Source organism: Apium graveolens, chromosome 11, assembly GCF_009905375.1.
Source record: "Apium graveolens cultivar Ventura chromosome 11, ASM990537v1, whole genome shotgun sequence".
NCBI lineage: Eukaryota > Viridiplantae > Streptophyta > Magnoliopsida > Apiales > Apiaceae > Apium > Apium graveolens.
This window is the reverse complement of record NC_133657.1, coordinates 195,687,964-195,708,789: the sequence shown is the minus strand read 5'-3', so window position 1 is coordinate 195,708,789 and position 20,826 is coordinate 195,687,964.

Below are 20,826 nucleotides of genomic sequence, written 5' to 3'. Positions count from 1 at the left end.
TTTCAAAAAACTGTCACTACAATCCGGTGACTACGGTCCTAAGTTCTTATTCGATATTTTTACAAACCATGGCACAAATCAGAGATTCAAAAGACAAACAAAAAAGATAAAATATTTCTAGTCTAATTTCATGCTTCTTCATTTCTCTATCCAACATCTTTGAATATCTTCAGTTTAGCATGGAAATGTAAATGCTTCTTTGTTATCTAAAACCTGTAAATAGGTTGCCACATTTCATTTGCATACAATCAACGCATGTGACTGTCAAGTCACTATCAACTTCTTTTGAATTTGTAAATCCGTTGAAACTCCGTGGGATCATCCGTTGAGACTTTGTTGAATCATCCGTTGAGAGTTTGGTTGAATATCCGTTGAAACTTTAGTTGATCATCCGTTGAAACCTTGTGGAACATCCGTTGAGAGCATCTTTATAGCAGTTAACTCTATTTCGCTTATACAAGATTACAAGGCATCTAATATTTACAGTTGGCCGACCTATCTTGCATATCAATCTAGTAGTAAACATGACTTAAAGATTCTACAACATTTAGTTCTCTAAGGTGTTACAATATGCAGAAATGTGCTACTAAACTTATTAATACATAAGCTACCCTTTCAACGGATGTTAAAGTGATCATCCGTTGAAAGCTAAAAATTCACTAAATTAAATCTACTAAGGTGTTTTGTTTAACATATCATCAATTACATAACATATTCCTAACAAAAGTTCAGCATAAGGTACTTCATTTTCAAATCTCAATTTGTCATGGTCATCTGCATCTTCTAGACCTGTTATCTTCTTGTCATCAAAAGATACATGTATAGATTTCATGACTATTCTTGTTCTCGGATTTTAAACTCTGAAGGCTTTTGTGGACAATGGATGTTAGATATATTTGATAATGTCATGGTTAATATGATTTATGTTTAGTTTTCAGATCTTACTTAAACAGGATAAATCAGTACTTACTGGAAGTCAGGACTTAAGGATATCAGTACTTATATTATCAGGAGATAATCATCAGAAGATGGATATCGGAACTTAAGTGCTAAAGGACGTTCAAGATAAGGACAGTAGCTGATTAAAGGAAAGAAGATCAAGATAAACATAAGAAGATATATGCATGAAGAAGGAATTCTATGAAGAATAGAATACTTGGAAGAAAAGATATCTGATTGATATATTTTAGGAAGCAGAATTATATTCCATATCAATTAGCGATTATCTTGTAACTGTGTAGTATATAAACACAGACATAGGATTTACACTATAAGTGTTATCATATTCGAGAAAATTATTCATTGTAACCCTAGCAGCTCTCGTGATATTTGTTCATCACTGAGAGGTAACAGTTCCATACTGTAACAGAGTTTATTGTTTCAATAAAGTTTGTCTTCTGTTACTTGAGATATTAAAGTTCGATTTGATTGTACTTTACACTGTATTCACCCCCTCTACAGTGTGTGTGACCTAACAAGTGGTATCAGAGCCTATCTGTTAACGCACATACAATTAAAGATCCAAACACAATCATGTCTGACACAGAAACTCCAACTAAGCCTACCAAAACTGAAGAACCTCCAAAGACACAAATTCAAAGTCGGTATGAAACCATCAGAGTTCCCATATTGAGACCATCTGAATATGCCATATGGAAGGTAGGATGACCATGTTTCTGGAAGCTACAGATCCAAAATATCTTGATAGAATCAAGGAAGGACCTCACAAACCAACCCAGCTCGCTGTTGCAGTTGCAGGTGAAGCAGCAAACACCGTACCAAAGGAGAAGAGTGATTATACTGCTGAAGATATCGCATCAATTGCTAAGGATGCTAAGGTACGACACTTACTGCATAGTGCCATTGATAATGTAATGTCAAACAGGGTAATTAACTGCAAGACTGCTAAGGAGATATGGGATGCTCTGGAAACAAGGTGTCAGGGAACTGATACAATTAAGAAGAACAGGAAGACAATATTCACTCAAGAGTATGAACACTTTGACTCAAAGGCTAATGAGTCATTGACTGATTTATATGATAGATTTGTCAAACTCTTGAATGATCTGTCACTGGTTAATAAGGAGTATGATCTTGAAGATTCAAACCTTAAATTCCTGTTAGCTCTTCCTGAATGTTGGGATTTGAAGGCAACAACAATAAGAGACAACTACAGTCTTGATGAAACAACTCTTGATGAAATTTATGGAATGCTCAAGACTCATGAACTTGAGATAGAACAAAGAAGCAAGAGGAAAGGAGGAAAGTCAAGGACAGTTGCTCTTAAGGCTGAAGAAGAATCCCCCAAGGCAGCTACCTCAAGGAAAGACAAGGGTAAAGCTCTTTTCACAAAGTCTGATACTGAGTCATCAAATTCTGAAAGTGATGATGACTCAGATTCTGAAAGCTTGCCTGAGACTGATGCTGATGAGGAGATGATGAAGTTGTGTGCTCTTATGGTGAAAGGGATTACAAAGATTGCATACAGGAAGTTCAGGAAGGGAAAGAAGTTTTCCAGGAAATGCACAAGTTCTGATAAGAAGAATTTCAGAAGATCTGAGGGCAGAGGAGGAAAGTCTGATAGAGGAGATTATACCAATGTCAAATGCTATAACTGTGGTGAGAAAGGCCACATATCTCCTGATTGTAAGAAAGTGAAGGGTGACAAAGGCAAGGCTCTTGTCACAAAGAAGAAAAGCTGGAAAAACTCCTCAGACTCTGAAAGTGAGGAGAACTATGCTTTGATGGCAAATGCTGATAAAGAAAGTGCTGAGAGCAGTTCTGAAGCTGCTGAAATAAAGGTACCTCAGACTACTTATGCTTTTCATACTGATGATATTAATGAGTTGAGAAGATATCTTAAAACCATGTTTGTTAGTTATAGAGATCAAACTTTAACATATGAAAGATTAACTTCTGAAAATCTTGCTTTTAAGAAAAGAAATGATTTCTTAGAAAAAGAGTTAGTTATGTTCCATCAAACTCAGAAGGATAGAGATGATGCTTTTTATGTTAGGGATGAAGTGCTAAAAATGAATGAATCTCTAAAAACTGAGTTAGAAAATTAAAGAGAGATAATCAGGACTTGGACTAACTCTGGCAGAACAACTCAAAATTTGCTAAGTAGTGAAAATTGGAAAGAGGGCTTAGGTTATGGAGAAGATAAGAATGATAAAGGAACTGTAGAAATTAAGCCTGTTGTTAAGCAAAAGCCAAAGTTAAAACCTGTTAAGTTTATAACTGTAAAATCTGATAATGAGAAATCAGAAGTTAAAGAGGGATTAACTTCTGACAAACTAAAACAGGAAAAGACAGCTGAAGTAAACATAGGCTTAATGACTAAGAAGCAGCTTAAGCATAAGCTGAAAGATGTTAAGAATGCAAACAAGGTAAAATCACCTAGGAAAAATAGGAATGGAAAGGAAGGTGTGAATAAAAGCAATGATTATAAGCCTATTCCTGAAGCTCCTAGGAAAACGTGTCATAACTGTGGAAGTTCTAACCATCTGGCTTCTTTTTGCAGGAAGAATAAGAACATAAACTCCTTACTTTCAAAGTCAGGAGTTAAGAGTCAGTATGTTAGATATAAGCCACAAAATCCTTGTTTTCATTGTGGTAGTTTATGGCATTCCATTTATACTTGTAAGGAATATCATAGTTTGTACTATGATTATTATCAAATAAAACCTTCTTTAAAGAAAGTTTCCATTATTCCTTCTAGTGTAAATTCTGATACAAAGTCTGATAGTGTAAATTCTGATAAGAAAAATGTTAACATAAACTCTGATGTTAAATCCGCTGCAAATGTTAACAAACTTGATAAGGCCAAAGGATCCAAGCAAGTTTGGGTCCTTAAAACTAATCATTAGTGGTCTTTGTGATTGCAGGGCAACAGGAAATATATCCTAGTTCTGGATAGTGGATGTTCAGGACATATGACTGGAAATAAAGCCCTGCTATCAGACTTTGTGGAGAAAGTTGGCCCATGTATTTCTTATGGAGATGGCAATATTGGAAAAACTTTGGGATATGGCAATATCAATCTTAGGAATGTCATCATTAAAAAAGTAGCTCTGGTCTCAGGACTTAAACACAATCTGCTGAGTATAAGTCAAATCTGTGACAGAGGTTATCATGTTGATTTCTTTGAAGAACACTGTGAAGTTCTGAGTAAATCTAAAGGAAAAGTTGTTCTGAAAGGATACATGCGTGGTAACATTTATGAAGCTAAGCTTTCAACAAGTACTGATGGTTCTGCAATCTGTCTGATGAGTAGAGCATCAATTGAAGAAAGCTGGAATTGACACAAGAAACTCTCTCATTTAAATTTCAACAATATAAATGAACTAGTCAAGAAAGATCTTGTGAGAGGACTGTCAAAGTCAGTATTTGCTCCTGATGGCCTTTGTGATTCTTGTCAGAAGGCCAAACAAAGAAAATCCTCATTCAAGAGCAAGACCGAATCATCAATTCTTGAGCCTTATCATCTACTACATGTTGATCTATTTGGTCCAGTGAATGTCATGTCTATTGCAAAGAAGAAATATGTTTTGGTCATAGTGGATGAGTTCACCAGATACACATGGGTGTATTTCTTGCACACAAAAAGTGAAACTGCATCTATCTTGATTGATCATGTCAAACAACTGGATAAATTGGTCAAAGACTCTGTGAAAACCATAAGGAGTGATAATGGCACTGAGTTCAAGAATTTGATAATGGAAGAGTTCAGCAAAAACCATGGAATCAAGCAGGAATTCTCCGCTCCTGGAACTCCACAGCAAAATGGAGTTGTTGAAAGGAAGAATAGAACTCTCATTGAAGCTGCACGTACAATGCTTGAAGAAGCAAAGCTTCCAACCTATTTCTGGGCTGAACCTGTGCAAACTGCTTGTTTTACTCAAAATGCAACACTCATTAACAAGCAAGGAAAGACACCATATGAGATGGTGAAGAAAAAGAAGCCAAGTCTGAAGTATTTTCATGTATTTGGATGCAAGTGTTTTGTTCTCAAGACTCATCTTGAACAGCTATCCAAATTTGATCTAAAAGCCGATGAAGGAATCTTTGTTGGATATCCACTTTCCACAAAAGCCTTCAGAGTCTATAATCTGAGAACAAGAGTGGTCATGGAATCTATCAATGTCTCTTTTGATGATAAGAAGATTACTGGACTTGAAGATTTTACTGATCATGATCAGCTGAGATTAAAAAATGAAGACTCAAATTCTGATACTGAAAATCCTGACAGTCTAAGTCCCGATACTGTAAACTCTGATGGATTAAACTCTGATGTTATTGAAACTGTGATGACTACGCCAAAGGAAGATGCACCTATGCAGGGGGAGCATACTCAAGATCTTACCACATCTCAAGAAGCATCAGAACATACATCTGGCTCTTCAAGTTCTGATCCGTCAAGTTCTGATAAGCCAAGTTCTGATAGTTCTGAATATCTAAATTTTGAAGAATCCAACTCAGAGAGCATAGTTTCAGGGGGAGCATCAGAAAATGAATTTGAAGACAGCATGAATCATGGGGGAGCATCCAGTTCTAGAGAAAACCTTCCATCTGCAAGGAAGTGGACTAAATCACATACACCTGATTTGATAATTGGAAATCCTGATGCAGGTGTCAGAACTAGAATAGGTACTTCAAACGAATGTCTTTACAATTCTTTTCTTTCTCAGACTGAGCCAAAGAAAGTGGAAGAAGCTCTTCAAGATGTTGATTGGGTGCAAGCAATGCAGGAAGAGTTAAATGAATTTGAAAGAAACAAAGTTTGGACCCTAGTGCCAAGACCAAAGAATAGATCTGTTGTTGGTACAAAGTGGGTGTTCAGAAACAAAACTGACAGTGATGGCATTATTACAAGGAATAAGGCAAGGCTGGTTGCAAAAGGATATTCTCAACATGAGGGAATTGATTATGATGAAACATTTGCACCAGTTGCTAGGTTAGAAGCCATAAGGATATTTTTGGCTTATGCTGCTCACAAAAAGTTTACTGTCTTTCAAATGGATGTGAAAAGTGCTTTTCTCAATGGAGAATTGGAGGAGGAAGTATATGTTGAACAACCTCCAGGCTTTGTAGATTCCAAATATCCAGATTATGTCTACAGGCTTGATAAAGCACTTTATGGACTTAAGCAGGCTCCTAGAGCATGGTATGAGACTTTAGCTCAGTTTCTTCTGGAAGGTGGATTTAACAGAGGAACTATAGACAAAACACTGTTCTACCTCAACCATGGAAAGGACTTACTTCTGGTCCAGATTTATGTTGATGATATCATTTTTGGGTCTACAAATGACAGACTTTGCAAGAAGTTTGCCAAACTGATGCAGTCAAGGTATCAGATGAGTATGATGGGGGAACTTAGCTATTTTCTGGGCCTTCAAGTCAAGCAAAATGAAGAAGGTACTTTTATTTGTCAAACTAAGTACACCAGAAACTTGCTGAAGAAATTTGGAATGCAAGATTGTTCAAGTGCATCCACTCACATGGCCACTGCAACAAAACTGGACAAGGATACTGGTAAATCAGTAGATATTACTGATTACAGAGGTATGATTGGCTCTCTACTCTATCTAACTGCTAGTAGACCTGATATCATGTATGCTACCTGTCTTTGTGCAAGATTTCAAGCAGATCCAAGAGAACCTCACTTAACAGCTGCAAAAAGAATATTCAAGTATCTTAAGGGAACAGCTGATCTGGGATTGTGGTATCCCAGAGAATCAGATTTTAAACTAATAGGTTACTCAGATGCAGATTTTGCAGGTTGCAAAATTGATAGGAAAAGCACAAGTGGAAGTTGCCAATTTCTTGGAGGCAGATTGGTTTTTGGTTTAGCAAGAAACAAAAGTCAATTTCCACATCAACTGCAGAAGCAGAATATATTACTGCAGGAAGCTGTTGTGCACAGATTCTTTGGATGAAGAATCAGTTACTGGATTATGGGTTAACATATTTCAAAATCCCTATTTACTGTGATAATCAAAGTGCTATTGCTATCAGGTAATCCAGTTCAACACTCTATGACAAAGCACATCAGCATCAGGTATCACTTCATCAGGGAACATGTGGATGAAGGTACAGTGGAATTGCACTTTGTTCCAACAGATCAACAACTAGCAGATATCTTCACAAAACCATTGTGTGAAGATACTTTTACAAGATTGGTAAATGAACTTGGAATGGTTTCAGGTTCTTTCTCTAAATCTGCTTAGTTTTGTTCTGATACATCAGACTTTATGATCAGTATTTACAGAATTTACTCTCTTTGTGTATTATGTGCTTAATTGAAAAATGTGCTTAAGTACTGACTGTTGTCTGATATATGTTTTTAAACTCTAAAAATGTTATGTCTGTTTGTGTAACTATTCAATCCTATGAGGATACCTGTGCTAGATGCTGACTTAGTAGTCTTCAATAAACAAGGGATCACATGTTAGAAGTAATTATTTCTGTGGAAATTCATTGACACAAGCAAATTCTGATATTGAGCTTAGTTGAGTTTACTTTGTCTATCTTATTACTAAGTCACAAACTAAAATATTGCTTCTCATCTGTTGAGTTCTGATGCTAGTAAATCTGTTTGGATGTACTAAGTGCTGATAAACCTCACTTATCAAAAGAAAAGAAAAAAGAATTAAGGATTACACTTCAGGTACTCCTTTGAGATCTAGAGTACAAATGTGGAAGGAATGACCCAAGTGCATTGCTGGTATTAAGTAAATATGCATCAGAAAAGCAAAATATTTTCTTGGTGACTTTTCACACTCTATGATTACTGGAGAAATACTCTGATAATAGCATAAATTCTAATAAGCAGTCGTGACTCACTTACACTGAGAAGCCACTGTAAACTGGAATTTAAAAAGATGCATAAAATTAGCACAAAATAGTTGAGGTGGACTCAAGCATGAACTCATTCAATAGTAGGTTTCAGAATAATGACAGCTCTTTAGCAAAGTTTTAGTTATGCCTTATTTCTAAGATGTAATGAAGTGAATCAGACTTTACTCCTTGTCTGATATTTAGCTTAATGCACACACTAAACACTCCATATGAATGATGAAAATCACTGTGGTGATCTATGTTATTTTAGATGAACAGTTATTGTGTCACATTGCACAAATTCTGAGGACAAGTTCTGATTGCATGTTCTGATGATTAAGTTCTGAAGAATATAAATCAGAATTTGTGTGAGGACTTACTAAGATAGGCATTCATTTTTTGAGTTAAGAAACTATGTTCTGATGACCGTTAAGTTCTGATATAAGTCTAAGTTCTGATATTAAAGTCTGATTCTTTACTTGACTTATTTATGGATAAAATTTAAAAACAGTCTCAGTTTACACCTGATATGTTGAAGTGGAAGATTAACAGTCACTATATTTAGGGATAGTGGTACTCGTACATGAACAGTCAACTTTTACTTGCTTCTTGTGCGCATCAAACCATGTTTTCCCTTTCCAATGAATGTTAAACTTTTTCCAAGTCTGGGGAGACGAGGAAGAATTAATTCTACCTGTCAGCATTAAATTTCTTTGCGTCTCCTGGCATTCTCTTGCCTATATAAGCAACCACTTCACATCAGCCTTCCCATCAAATCTTTTATCACAAACTCACCTTCATATCAAAAACACCATGGTCAATTACAATATGTTTTTGAACTACGAAACATTCAACATGGAGCTGAATTGTGCCGATTGGTAGCATGAATGGCACGTTACTGCCATTCCTGATGAGATATGGGACTCCGTTCCCCAGGAGGTACTTACCCACCTCCTGTTCTTCTACATGGACTACCATCGCCATCTGGAGCGATTGGAGGAGGAAAGGCTGGAAGCTCTCCGCCAGCAAGAGCGAATCATTCGATTCGCTATTCTGTTTGTCGAGAGTAGGAAGAAGAAATGATTTATTTTCTTCTTCCTGTTTTTCTTCATCATCAGCCTTGCCCTGCTTCTTGAGCTAGGACAAAGGCTGTTGACGTTAGGTTTAGTAGCTTAGGGCAATCTTGTAAAAAGTTTTGATGTAATTTAAATTTCATGAATGTATTCTCTTGATATATTAATGAAATTTATTTTTGTTTCAAGATCTTGTCTCTGAGATATGTTGTAATGCATTGATAAATCCTGATACATATTCATATCCTGATGACCATATAAATTCTGTTTTAACTTAAGTTCTGATTTTACTTTATCAGTACTTGCTCATCTGATTTATTATGGTCATTTTCACTCGATTTTTTTTTCAGAATATTGCTGTTGCAGTGAAAAATAATTAAATAAGTGGGAACAGTTTCAATTTTGAATTAAAACTGATTCACCTTGATTAATGGAATAACTGGGTAAGTGGAACAGTTTTTCCTTGAAAAACTGCAAGTGGGTAAGTAATGATTATTGTTTTCTCGTGTCCATTAACTATTCATTTTTAATGCATGTCTGACAGGTGTCCAACGGTTACATTTTTTTAAAAGTATAAGTAAGACAGAGAGAGGATTTTTTAATCTTTTAGTTCCTTTCATACTTTTTCTCTCTATTTGCTTTTACTCTCTTTCTTCTTCTAACGTTGATTTTTCATATAGACATTTTATCAAACACCTAACAGGCACTTATAAATCTCGATTAATTTCATGGCACCTAAGGATTTAATCATTGATGGAGCTAAATTTGTTACAAACAACTATGCTGCAATTCTTGATAATGCTGAAGCTCCGTCTGAATTGCATTTTGTGCAAGATCTTCTTGCACACAGTAAAATCGGGTATGCATTGACCCAACCTTCAGTCTTCTCAAGCCAACAAGTTCTGACACTTTGGAGGACTGAAAACTTTGATAATGGTGGTCAAAATGGTACTCCTAGTTTTGTTTTCGAAGTTGATGATTCTCCATATGCAGTCACTCCTGGTACAATACGCAAGGCTCTACATCTCCCAGAAGGATGTACTTTTTCAATTCCAGAGGAATCCGCTCTTCAGGAGTTAATGGCCAGTTTGGGGTATGAACAGAGTTTGGCAAAGCTTGGGCAGTTGAAACGGGCTCATATCAGAAGGGAATGGAGCTTCTTCTTCGACTGCATCACTAAAGCTTTTGGGAACAAGTGTTCGAATTTTGATGTCATCCCCATAATGAGTCAGCACATCGGGTATGCCATTATAAACCAAACTCATTTTGATTTTGCAACTGCTATAATAGGTTTTATTGGGGATAGGATGACAGAGGATATGAATGTTGTCTACTTTGCTAGATTCTGTCAACTTATATATACTTTTTGTACTGATGAACCTCGACTAACCAGTACCTTAACTCCACCTTTTAAAGTTGCAAAACGATACTTTAATGACCTGGTAAATGCTGACACTAAGAAACCAGTGGTTAGACCTTTACAGATTCCTCAGTCTGTAAAAAAGATCTTAGTAAATGCTGATCCTGATTCCTATAGATCTGTTTATCCTGATGTCCAACCAACAACCACCTCCCAAACATCACAACAACCATCAGCACCTACCACCCATACTACTCAACCAACACTCAGGCAATATCTCAAATCATATCTCTCCACTTCACAGATAGTTCAACCCTCATCCTCAGAACCTCATGTGAAACCTTCATCTTCCAAGCCTAAGAGGACAAAGACTGTTCCTCAAACACCTCAAAAGAGAAGGAGGATTGCTTTGAAAGATGAATCAGACAGTGAGGAACAAGTTTCTACATCAGAACCTGTTATCCAAGAAACTGAGAAAGTGACTTCTCAGAAGGATTCTGCAATTGGGGGATCTAGGCTTCTCAAGAGGCTTAGAAGAATGACTGTACCTGAAACTTCCAAGGAATCCATATCTACAAAGAGATACAAGAAACAGAGGGCAAAAAGGCCAGTTTCAGATGATGAAGAAGCAACAGCTAAGGAAGGGGATCAGGAATCTCTGATCTCACAAGAAAAGGAATCTGTTCCAGTCACTACTTCTCCATCCACTCCAACTCAGGAAGCTATTATTGAAAAGGCCAATACACAATCTGTGTCTCCTGTTCAAAAATCTGTATCTCCTGTTACTACATGCACAAGTGCTGATATTGATATCCAGACCTTGGTTGTGCCTGAAGTAATTCTCTTAGAAGCTCCAACAGCAACTAATCCATCAACAACACCTGTAACTGATGCTGTTCTAACTCCAGAATTATCTACTACACCTTCTCTGCATCTAGATGCTGATGATCAGAATATAGGTGAGCATCAGGATATGGCTGTTGATCAGAACTTAGAACCAGATCAGCAATTAAAGGATGTTGAAGCCTCCATTGCTACTCACACTGTTGTTTTATCAGAAGATACTGATTCTTTAAGTTCTGATGCTGCAAATGCTGGAGAAACTAGTGATGTTGCTCCAAATGCAGATGCTGATGAAGCAGGTCCTTCAGGACATGCCCCTCCACAAACTGTTCTTAAATCTGAACTTGTTAAGAAGTTTGTTACAGGAGAAGCACCAGTGCCTTGGAGTGAAACTCCTGCAGGACAGGAGTGGACTACGGAATGGAACTCAGTTTCCTGTGTTCCAACTGCAAAGCATCTTACTGAGCACTTGACTAAAGCTGATGAGATGTTAATTACTGATGATTTCAAAACACAGCTTAGAGTCACTGCATTGAGTACTAAACATCTACAAGGTCTTCATTCAACTACTCATGCAGAGCTACACAAGATTCGGGAAGAATTTATCAAACAAGATCAAGTTGACAAGATTGATAAAAAATAGTTCTTCAAACCTACCTTTGACAGGATTGCTTATATTGAGAAGACTCAAGAGAAACAACAAGCTCAGATTGATGATATTCTGAAAAATCAAGCTTCTCAGCAATCGCAACTTACTGAAATCCAAGCCTCAGTGGAATTGCTTGTCTCTCTTATACTACCTGCTGATGCCAAAAAGGGGGAGAAAGTAGTTAAGTCCAAATGCAAGACTGACAAGACACTGGAAGGGAAGGATGATGAGAAGGATGATCAAGGAAACTCAGGAATGGGTAAAGGTCATAGTCAAGGTAGAGATTTCTCATCAAGAAAAGCTGAAATCACAAGTCACAGGACAAGTTCTGATACTGGGAAAAGAATTAGTTCTGCTACTGGTAAAAGGATAAGTTCTGATGAACTTTTAGATCTTGATGAAGAAATGTCAAGACAGTTATTTCTTCAGGAAAATCCAGGAATGGACTTGGAGAGTTTAATAGAAGAAGAAGCCAGACTTAAATCAGAGAAAGTCACATCTAAATCTGAAGCTTCTGGTAAAAAGATACTTCCAAAACTCAAAGGCATTATGATAAAAGAAAGGACAAATACTGAAGCAACATTGGCTAAATCACAACCGCAGATAGATCCAAGGGTAAAGAAAAGGTTGGTGAACCTATCAAGGTTTATGTGCCTCCTGTGAATGAAGAAATCACTGATGAAAAGGATGATCTTGCTCTGACTTCAAGAAAAGTTTTTAAGACAACCTCTGACATGGCTCAAGTTGTTCATAGTCAAGAGACAGTAAATTCTGATATTTCGAAGAAGCAAGTAACCTCTGACACAGCTCAAGTTAACTTGAAATCAGAAGATAGATCAAAGAAACTACTACCAGGATTCACTAAAGCAAAACAGACTCAACCTTTGAAGACTGCTGCAAGTGGTTTTGAAGCAAGAGTAGTTACTGGAAAGGAAGCAAGAGATAAAACTGGATTGGGAAGTGCTGATGAAAGAAGAATACAGAACACTACCAATGATCCAACTTCCTTGAGTGAACCAGGTATTGGAGCAACTCCTGAGACATTGAATCAACTGGAATCTGTACAAATGGTTTACCATACCTACTTGAAAGAACACATCTTGTTGTACTTCATGATAGATGGTAGGGTTTATCATATAAGGCAAAATACCATTCCATTGAAGTATTTTGAAGAATTGGAGCATGTACTATTCTTACTTCAAGTGGATGACAGATTGACAGGAAGTGTTGCAAACTATTTGAAGGATCAGATTCAGAGACAGAAAATGCTTTATTCTGTTAAGTCTGACAGCACATATGTTCCAAAGTACAGAGATCACAAGGGTGATATAGTTGAAATGAAGCCCAATACTGCTAAAATTATAACTACCTTTCTGGGTTACAGGGCTGTGGAATTCAATCTTGAGTCTGATAAAGCTTATTTGATCAGACTGGATCAGGATATAAGAAAAGCAAAGATTAATGATCTCAGGGCTGCAATCTTTCAAATTGGTGAATATAATGCAGAGCTTAAAGATGCTAAAAGGAGAATGATTGATGAACTTAGATATGCTGAGAGATGTTTGTTGAAGAACTATCTCAGAACAACTCCTGACATCAGAGAGATCAGAAGATGAAGCCAAGTCAAGATCTACAACTGCTTAAATTCTGATATTTGTACAGACTGAAGCTGTTATCAGAAGTTAAATATTGGTAAAGCTTTAAGGACTGTAAGTTGTAGTTATCTAGTCTAATTCTCATGCATTTGTACTTAATGTTTTTGACATCATCAAATATCTGTTAAACTTGTATATTATGCTAATTTACAAGTTGGGGGAGATTATTAGATATATTTGATAATGTCATGGTTAATATGATTTATGTTTAGTTTACAGATCTTACTTAAACAGGATAAATCAGTATTTACTGGAAGTCAGGACTTAAGGATATCAGTACTTATATTATCAGGAGATAATCATCAGAAGATGGATATCAGAACTTAAGTGCTGAAGGACGTTCAAGATAAGGATAGTAGCTGATTAAAGGATAAAAGATCAAGATAAACATAAGAAGAGATATGCATGAAGAAGGAATTCTATGAAGAATAGAATACTTGGAAGAAAAGATATCTGATTGATATATTTTAGGAAGCAGAATTATATTCCATATCAATTAGCGATTATCTTGTAATTGTGTAGTATATAAACACAGACATAGGGTTTACACTATAAGTGTTATCATATTCGAGAAAATTATTCATTGTAACCCTAGCAGCTCTCGTGATATTTGTTTATCACTGAGAGGTAACAGTTCCATACTGTAACAGAGTTTATTGTTTCAATAAAGTTTGTCTTCTGTTACTTGAGATATTAAAGTTCGATTTGATTGTACTTTACACTGTATTCACCCCCTCTACAGTGTGTGTGACCTAACAATGGATATCCCACAAAAATTCTTTCATCAGCTTTCAGATCAAACTTGGTCAGCTGCTCCGGATGAGTTTTGAGAACAAAACACTTACAACCAAAAATATGAAAGTACTTCAAATTTAGATTCTTTCCTTTTACCATCTCAAATGGTGTTTTTCCATGCTTGTTGATCAATGTTGCATTTTGTGTAAAATAAGCAGTTTGCACAACCTCAACTCAGAAGTAGGTAGGCAATCTTGCTTCCTCTGGCATGGTTCTTGTAGGTTCTATTAGAGTTCTATTTTTTTTTTCAACAACTCCGTTTTGTTGTGGAGTTCCAGGAGCAGAAAACTCTTATTTTATCTGTTAGGTTCTGAGGCATAAAACGCAGCGGATAAACGTAAATAAAACAAAAAAATTCGAAACCCAAAATAGGATCCATGTATAATTATGGGCAGATTATGGAGATAACGAATCATACCTTTCAAGAGCTTAATTTTCATGAACTCAACGGAGATCCTAGCTATCACGCTTTGTGTCTACCTCTCGGAGAAACACCTCTATGGTATCCACACGAGTACCTCCAAGAACGTCTCACGAACTTGACTACGAAATGGATGTACTTACCTCTTTCTTGACGATCTGAATTGCCTCTGCCTCTCTTTGCTGCTATGGTTTTCTCAAAAACGTACAAGCCTCTTTAACCTATCATTATGTATTTATAATGGCTGATTAAAAAGACCCATAACAACAAAGCCCAACCCTAGTAGGTATTGGATTAAATAATAAAAACGAATTTCTATTATTTAATTAATAACTAAGTCATACTTAATTATTATGGGCAAAAACATTCCTTTTAATTCGAATTTATATTATCTCAATTAAGTCTTACTTAATTTAATAAAATTCGAATAATCATCAATTAATTTAAATCCATAATTTAAATTAACTATTCCATTAAGTGCTCTATTTGTGCGACCCTATAGGCTATTATTTAATTGGCAATAATTTTATTCTCTAATAAAATTATAAACAATGAGTGGTATCTAGTAATACATCATTGTTACCCAATTAAACAATAATTAAATTGTGATTAGATAAAACCTTTCGTGATTAATGTTTTTCGTGTAATATAATCCCTTTAACCATACATATTATAGATTAAAATCGAGGCATGTATTTAGTCATCCTCTTCAACATTTAATCCGGGTTTACTTGATCCATGAGTAGATTATCAAGACAAATCATTATTTGAGCATGGCCATGCTTTTATAATCTCACTCAATCAAGAGGCCAATAATATCTCTCCTAATTATAGGAGGGTTAAATCCTTTATCTATCATTCATATTTCTCATACGATACATGATATACCCGATGTCCACTTTTATCATCACCCGATTAAAAGTAACTTTTAATGTAGTCAAAGTATATTAATCCTCGTATAGAAATATAATGATTTCAAGTCAAAGGATCGTTACACCATTATCACTGTGAGTTTTTCTTATGACTTTATTAAACATGAAGAATCTCACTGTGGGTCTGTCCAGTACCATGTACTCTCACATGTACCTATGTATTGACTTTAGTATCCCCATACTTATAACCAATGAGATGTGGTTATCTTGTCAAACAACATACTAGTCTATCTATGTATTATTATTGTCCTATATAATAATACTCGATTAGGGACCTTTAAGAATATGATATATTATATAATCTCAAGTTCAAGTCATGTACTTAAACTATACAATGTGTATCATGATTCTAAGGACATTTATTATGCTAACAAAATATCGCAGTAATTAAGGTCATAATAAATACATTTATTGAATGATCAACTGATTTAAAGATTTAAAAGAATAATGTATTGCCTCTAGGGCACCTACACTAACATTATCCCCTTGAGTTTGCAGAACTCTTCCATAGAGCTATTCTTGAATTCAGTTCCATTATCACTTCTGATGATCTTCACTTTGTATGTTGATCCTTTTTCCAGCTCCCTCACATGATCAAGAAGAATGGATGGAGATTCATCCTTGGTGCAGAAAATACACCCATGTGTATCTTGTAAATTCATCAACAATTACGAGTGCATACCTCTTCTTGGTAATTGACATAACATTCACTGGACCAAAGAGGTCAACATGAAGTAGATGATATGGTTCAAGAATGGAGGATTCAGTTTTACTATTGAAAGATGTTTTCCTTTGCTTGGCTTTCTAGCATGAATCACATAAGCCATCAGGAGTAAATACTGCATTGGGCAATCCTTTTACAAGATCTTTCCTCACAAGTTCATTGCTATTATTGAAATTGAGGTGAGAAAGTCTTTTATGCCAGTTCCAACTGTCTTCCACAGATGCTCTACTCAGTAGATAAACTTCTGAATCATCAATTCTTGTGGAGACCCTGGCTTCATATAAACTACCATGTCTTACACCAGTCAAGGTAATCTTGCCATCAGACTTACTGACAAATTCACAATGCTCCTTATAAAAATTGACATGGTAACCTCTATCACAGATTTGACTCACACCGATCAGATTATGCTTGAGTCCTGCAACTAGAGCTACATTTTCAATGATGAAATTTCCAATTTTGATTTTTCCATATTCCAAGATTATTCCTAAGTTGACATCTCCATAAGAAACGCTTGGTCCAACATTCTCCTCAAATTGTGATAGCAGGGATTTATAACCAGTCATCTGTCCTGAGCATCCACTGTCCAAGACTAGAGCATTCCTCCTGTCACCCTGCAATCAGTAATTTGAATCATTTAGTGTTTTTAAGGATCCAGACTTATTTGGATCCTTTTGCCTTTTTAAGTTTGTTAACATATGCAGCAAAAGACTTCATATCAGAGTTTATATTAATATTCTTACTATCAGTATTTATACATGCAGAAACATATTTTTCTTTAACTAAAGAGGGTTTCAGTTTATAAAAATCATACTACAAACTGTGATACTCTTTAGTTTTGTAAATAGAATGCCAAACACTGCCATATTGAAAACAAGGACTCTGTGGTTTATATCTAACTGTTTTATTCCTAAACTCTGATTTGGAAGGAACAGCATTTATCTCTTTATTCTTCCTGCAAGAATTATCAAGATGATTAGTGCTACCACAGATTGAACAGGTCTTTCTAGGTGCATTAGGAGGAGTCACATAATTTCCATTCTTATTAACACCTACCTTGCCATTCATATTTTTCCTAGACCTTTTCCTCTTGTCTTTCATGTGTAAGTCCTTCAACTTTTACTTAAGCTGTTTCTGAATCATTGAACCAATATTTATTGAATTTGTGTGAACTTGTTCACTCTTATCAGTAATTAAGTTTGATCTAGGTGCTGAGGTTGTACCTTCCTCATGGATTGACTTAAAAATATTAACATTTGGATTAAACTTAATGGACTTTATTTGAACCTTGTTCATTTTGACCTTGCTATCAATTTTTATTGGTTCTGTTTTCTCAGTTTCTTTTCCACTTTTCTTATCAGAATTAGATCTAGCTGAATATCCTAATCCTGATCCCCAACAACTATTCTCTAATATTTCCTGAGTTGACTTTCCTGAGTTAGTCCAAAGTTTAATAACTTTTCTTTCTTTTTCTAGCTCCTTTCTGGATAAGTATATTTTTCTAACAAATTTTCTTTAACATAAACAGCATTATCTCTTTCTTTTTGAATTTCTAGCATGGAAAATAACTCAATCTCTAGGTGATCATTCCTTTTCTTTAACTCAGAGTTTTCACTCTTGATTCTATTATTCTCTAAGGTTTGATCCCTATAACTAACATGCAGAGTCTTAAGAAATAATCTTAATTCATAGATATCATCAGTATCAAAAGCAAGAGTAGTCTGAGGTACCTTCAATTCAGCATTGTCATCCTCAACATCAACATTTGCCGTGAGAGCATAATTGATCCCATCTTCTGAATCTGATGACTCATCCCAGTTTCTCTTCTTTGAGATCAAAGCTTGTTTCTTCTCAGCTCTGGATTTTCTGCAGTCAGCTGCAAAGTGTCCAATTCCATCACAGTTGTAACATCTCTCTTTTGACTTCTTTGCTCCATCTCTAGTTCATGAGTTTTCAGAATTCCATAGATCCCATCTAGAGGTGTGTTATCAAGTTGATAGTTATCCCTTATTGATGTGACTTTAAAGTCCCACTTTTTAGGGAGAACAAGTAGAACTTAAAGTTTAAGTCATCCAAATTATATTCTTTTTTTACAAGGGATAAGTCATTCAGAAACTTCTGAAATCTGTCATAGATCTCAGTTAAGGACTCATTGTCCCTTGAGTCAAAGTGCTTATTCTTGAGTAAGTATTGTCCTCATGTTCTTCTTGATAACAGTTGTACCTTGATACTTTACTTCTAAAGCATTCCATATCTCTTTTATTGTCTTACATCCAATAACTCTATTGGACATAACATTATTACGACTAATGTACATGATGTATCTTACCTTAGCATCCTTCATGATAGATGAGAGATCTTCAGGAGAGTAGTCCTTCCTGTCTTTGTCTATCATCTTCTCTGATTCTCCTGCAAGCGAAACAGCTACCTTCATTGGTATATGAGGACCATCATAGATCATGTTTAGATATTCAGGATCTGTGGCTTCCAAACATATGGCCATCCTGACTTTCCAGATTGGATATTCATGTATTTTCAGGATAGACACCTTGATTGCTTCATACCTACTCATGTTGTTGCTTATCTGTGATGTGGCCGGGGTTGGTGATTTCAGATTCTGTGTTTCTTCTTTTTTGTCTCCCATTGTAGATTGATTTTCAGATCTTAAACTGTTTGTACGTTAACATAAAGCTCTGATACCAATTGTTAGGCCCTTAATCAACTGTAGAGGGGCGGGGTGAATACAGTTAATACAATCTATTCGACAAAGCTTCAATAGATATAACAGTTTTTATATTAACTGATAAAAACTTATTATAAACGTACCTCTCGAAAGGATGAAGTCATGTTTCCTTTTCCTTATCGAAGATCAACTGATGTGACAAGTACTGATTTCATTATCCGTTGACATCATCATCCGTTGATATCATCATCCGTCGATATCATCATTCGTTGACGTCATCATCATCCGTTGATATAAGTTCTTAAGTGAACTTCTGGTAGTTTCTGCTTGATATCATCAATTGCTCATAACATTTTAATAAAAATTTAAATATTATTTATAAAATTTTATATAATGTATAATTACATTACTAATGCAACTAGTATGTAGCCCGTGCTTCGCACCGAGGCACCAGTTTTTTTTAATATTTTTTTAATTTATTTATATAAAACAATTTTTTTTAGTTCTAATAATTGTTGTGAAATTAATTAATAAACTCATCAAATGATAGTGAAGTATACAAAAATTAGACTTTAGATGACATTAAAAATTGTAAAAGGACATCTCTTATTTTAGTCCAGCTACTTATACAACATAAATTATTGAACTCATTAAATGATTAAATGAAGGTAAATGAAACAAATTTTAGACAATAGATCAAATTAAAAAATTGAAAAATGTATGCTCATATATAAATTTGGGTTTTATGTTCTCAAAATAGGAGTGAGTTTAATATTTCAGACAATAAGATTAAAATGCTACAACTTAGGTAAATGATAGAAAACTTCTTCGTACACAATATTTTTTGTACTATTTTTCTTTTATGTAGTTTCGTCTCCTAAGAGGATACGGAGAACAGCTGGTCAAGTGACACGTGATAGAGCAACATAAAATTGACCGTGACAGAAAGTAGGACTGAGAAGACACACACCAACCTTTTCCAAACACTGACCTCGACTTTTATTAATCGTCATTGCAAAACATACTTGCAACGACATCTGTCTCCTCTTAAATATGAAAGCCCACTTAGAGTTGCTTTCATTTGATGTTATGGTAAACCTCGAAATAATATGCGTAAGTTAGATATTTTAAATGCTGAAAATGCTAATTTTTCTATGTGATATGATTAAATTTCTCTAATATAGAAGGATCTAGTCATTTTTCAATACATCAATTTGATTGATAATTATTCTAAACCCATTGATAAATATCTTGGTCATATATAGTTTTCTAATTTGAGTTAAGTCATAAGTTAAGTCATAGAAGTGTTGGGGTTGTTTCTGAAATTGGCGCTTGTTGTTATATATATTATTACAGTTTCAGAATCATAAATATATCAAAGATGCCTATGTACCTTTAAACAAGTAGTTAGAATGTGCAAAAATATTTACATAAATAAATGCATCTTAAACCGAACGAAAATGCAAAATATTAATAGCTTAAAAGTATCTAAAAAATGGGAAAAAAATATGTTGCTTAGAAATCGAACAAAAAACTTTGACAAATGTCTGGACTTGATCTTTTATTTAGGTACCAAACGGAAAAATTCTGAAGCAGAAGTTTTGGATACTTTGATGCAATCTTCCCGTAATAATCCAAAGATAAAAATGCCAGTATAGCTCACTTCTCCTTCCAGTCTTGACAAAAAATAATTATGAGTATTATGTTCAGTTGTTGAGTTATCTAAATTTAAAGAAGCACTATGATCACATTTAATAACGCGCATTCTTGACCTAAACTACATTAATGTATGAAAAATAAAATTTTCGTTAATTTTAAAATTCCAAATATTTGTAAAAGTTATAAATACCTG